The sequence below is a fragment of the Xenopus tropicalis genome, chromosome 4 (assembly GCF_000004195.4).
Source record: "Xenopus tropicalis strain Nigerian chromosome 4, UCB_Xtro_10.0, whole genome shotgun sequence".
NCBI lineage: Eukaryota > Metazoa > Chordata > Amphibia > Anura > Pipidae > Xenopus > Xenopus tropicalis.
The window spans coordinates 112,046,116-112,049,839 of NC_030680.2; positions in this window are offsets into that span (position 1 = coordinate 112,046,116).

The following is a 3,724-nucleotide window of genomic DNA, read 5'->3' on the forward strand; positions in this document are numbered from 1 at the left end:
TATTTTGACTCTTTAGTGCTCATTATATTGTTAGTGAAGTTTAAAATGTATCAATGCCATATTTATTTATGTGGGGTTCAATTGCTGAGCTTCTCTGCCACTTTTCATATACATTCACAAAAATACAATTAATCACATATTTAAGGTGTCATTTACAATGTAGGACACAGCATGCAAAGTGCAAAAAAAAGGCCACAATTGCTTTGGAGCACTTTTTCAAAACCATGCAGCATTCTCCCTGCACCATTTACATGTACAAGTTAGGGAGAAGCATCCTCCTCCTCCAGACAGACTTATAGTCATTACCATATTTACTGCATATAGCTGCAATATCTGAAGCGCACATCTTGCACCACTTTATCTTCTCTTCCACGTGACCGCTGCCACAGAGCATGCGCAGTAAAAACATGGCCCAGATTGGCTTCTACTGCAAATGCACCTCGTGCAAGATAAGTACAGTATACTGATACTACAGTATATTGATGATATCGGTGTTACAGAAAACATTTAGCAATGAATGGAAATGCCTAAAACAACCACTAGATGGCACCGGCACATTTTAATACAGTAACATTACAATATACTGGTGACAGGAGGACACATATGTATTGGATTATATTTAAGATAAATACAAAGACACTCAAATACAAAGAACAAACCATGGTACAAAGGGCCAACTTATGATCAGGTTTTATCACTTTATAATTAGTATTTCCTTTTTTTATTTCCCCCCCATTTTTGTGGAGTTTCTAGGTGTAACATATAGGGTTTTGTGCTTCCTCAGATGCCATTTTTTCAGACTGGCTGCCCACAACCTTTCTAATATCCCACAGCCCTTACAACCCCTAACCTTAAACTGCCTGAAAATGTACTTGACTTTAATGGCAACTATCTGTCCCTGCATTTCAAGCATGCGTATTTGGGCAAATCCTCCCTGTGCCGTGTACAAAGAGGAAGGCAGCATGGCCTGAGCCACAATAGCTAGCTGGGGCATGACATGGACAAGCTAGCATGGAGCGGCAGGCAAGCATGGCATCATATCATTGGTGGCAAGCCCTCACCGCTGAAGATAATATTAGAACAAATCTGAATGTTTGCCAATAGCCCAAATATAGAAACACCATAAACAGTTTGGAAATTCCCCTGTGCTAAGTGCAGTTCTGTAACCATTTAATGGCATGGAATAGACACCCAGGGCTCTTTATCTGGTTCCTGCTAAATGAGTGGGGGAAAAAAAGAAGAAAATGCTGCCTTAGCTTTGGGCTTGTGTGATCACACAGAACTGACACTTTGGGGCACATTTACTAATCCTCGAATCCGAATCCCGAATGGGAAAAAAACGGATTGGAAACGAAAATTTTGCGTTTTTTTTTCGTCGCCGTCGCGATTGTTTCGTATTTGTCAGGACTTTTTCGGCACCGTTGCGTCTTTATCGTATTTTGCGCAATTATTTCGTCGCTGTCGCAATTTTTCCGTATTGCGCTATAGTAAACGGCGGAAAAACCAATCCGAATTTTTTGCGACAGCGACTGAAAAGTCGCGGAAAATATACAATAAAGTCGCAACAGCGACGAAAAAGTCACGCAAAATACAGATCATTACGAAAAAAACGCATTTGGACGCTTTCGGACGTTCGTGGATTAGTAAATGTGCCCCTTTGGATTCTTACAGTCCTAAGTTTACACAACAGTGAGAGAGCCACCTTACTTCACTTTACATTGGGGTGATGGGAAAATATTCACTGGAATACAGGTATGGGATCTGTTATCTGCAAACCTATTATCCAGAAAGCTCCAAATTACGAAGTCATCTTCAATAGACTCCATTTTATTCAAATAATTCAGATTTTTAAATTGATTTCCTTTTAGTAGACTTAAGGTATGGTGATCCAAATAACAGAAAGACCCCTTATCTGGAAAATCCCAGGTCCTGAGCATTCTGGATAACAGGTGCCAGTTCATAATTTATTCAACATAATTATGTTCTGGAAGGTGTTAGAGCTCACCAACCAAATTCTGTATTCGGACAAGATTAGTATTTATTTAGCAAGCAGTTATGCTCATTAAAAGATAAAAATCTATAATATACCTGCCACATGGTGTTTGGAACAGATTTAACAGCTACTTCATCCTGTCCGAGGATACCCCTTATTTCATTTTTACGATACAATTTAATGTTCAAAACAAATACTAGACGGTAAGATGATCTGATGCTCCACCTGTATTTGTTCTTGGTGAAATAAAAGATAGAGATTTATTTGTTTGAAATAAAAAAACATCATATTCATTATTCGTTTCATCAGCATTTAATAAAAGTCAAACAATGGGATTTCATCTTTTTAGCAGCTCATTCAATTTCACTTTATAGCAGTTCTGGAGTGTCCACATACGCACTAACTAATGGTACCAGATCTCTAAATATTGTTACATGGCTTGCACACATTTATTTGTCACTGGACAGGTAAGAAGCAAATATATTGTAATAATATAGGTTCTGGCTTCACAGAAAACACTTTACAAGCACGGTATGTGTCCATAAAATGAATGGTATTGAGGTTTAAATGTTGTTTTTCTGTAAAACAACAAACAAGAGAGTCCATTGATCCCTCTGGCTGATGATAATGATGTACATATGCTGTACACTCTTCAGCTGAGTACATTTACCAAACTGCCCCAAACAGTCCTACATATTGGTTTGCTTTGGCCTAAATATAAGGCAAATATTGGCCTGCATAATCAACAGAGTGACTTCATCAGGTACAAAAAGCTCAGGCTTCTAGGATTGACAGATTAAAGAAATGAGGTTAGCAAATGCCCCTCCAACACAGATTAAAAGTTTGGAGTTTTGTAATTAATAAAAGGCACTAAGTTTACTGGTCACCTGTTTAAAAGCAAATGTCGTATTGGTTGCTATGGGTTACAGCTCTTGGGCAAACTAAGTGCCTTTTATTACATATGAAGGTATGTCCCAGACTGTTTTCAAAGCTACTGAACAAATAGAAGCAGGATTCAGCAACAAGTGAACGGCCACATTACAGACTGAAACATATGAAAGAGAGATGTGCCGCACAGTGCAGATAGCAGGTACCACCGGCATATTTTCTGATGGCTTTACCAATTAATCTCTCAACACCAAATCATAGTGCGATTTGTGATTCATAATAGGTGTGTCTTTAACTTACCTTTGCAATGGAAGAGCTTCTGGTTGGCTATAATATAACCTCTGAATTCTACCTAATTCTCACCCTAATGGGCCTTTAGGCTTAGCCCTAACCTCTGTCCAAGGCCGCCCCGGGGGAAGCAAAGTCGATATTTGTGAACCAGTAACCTATTAAAAAAATATAAGATTCCAGGACAGAGTGCTGAAAGTATCCCCACAAGAGGTAATGGAGAAGAGGATACTCCATTGTAGACACCTGATAATGCTTGACTAGCAAGAGAAGTGGATGAGAGGGGTAATTTATGGTATAAAAGATATTATTGAGAGGAAATGCTTTTGGCTTTTGCATTTAGCAAGTGAGTGGGATGCTGTACATAAAACCAACCTGTAGGGGTCAAGCTTTTACACAAAGGCTGCATAATATACCAAGAAAACATGGGGCACATAGAAAATCTTGCAGGGTGTGTGTGTACAGAGCACTTGGGATGTGGGGCTTGGGCTATACTGGGATGCTGGCAAAATAAATACAGCAAAAGTTGGTAAGCATATAAAAAGACAATTCAAA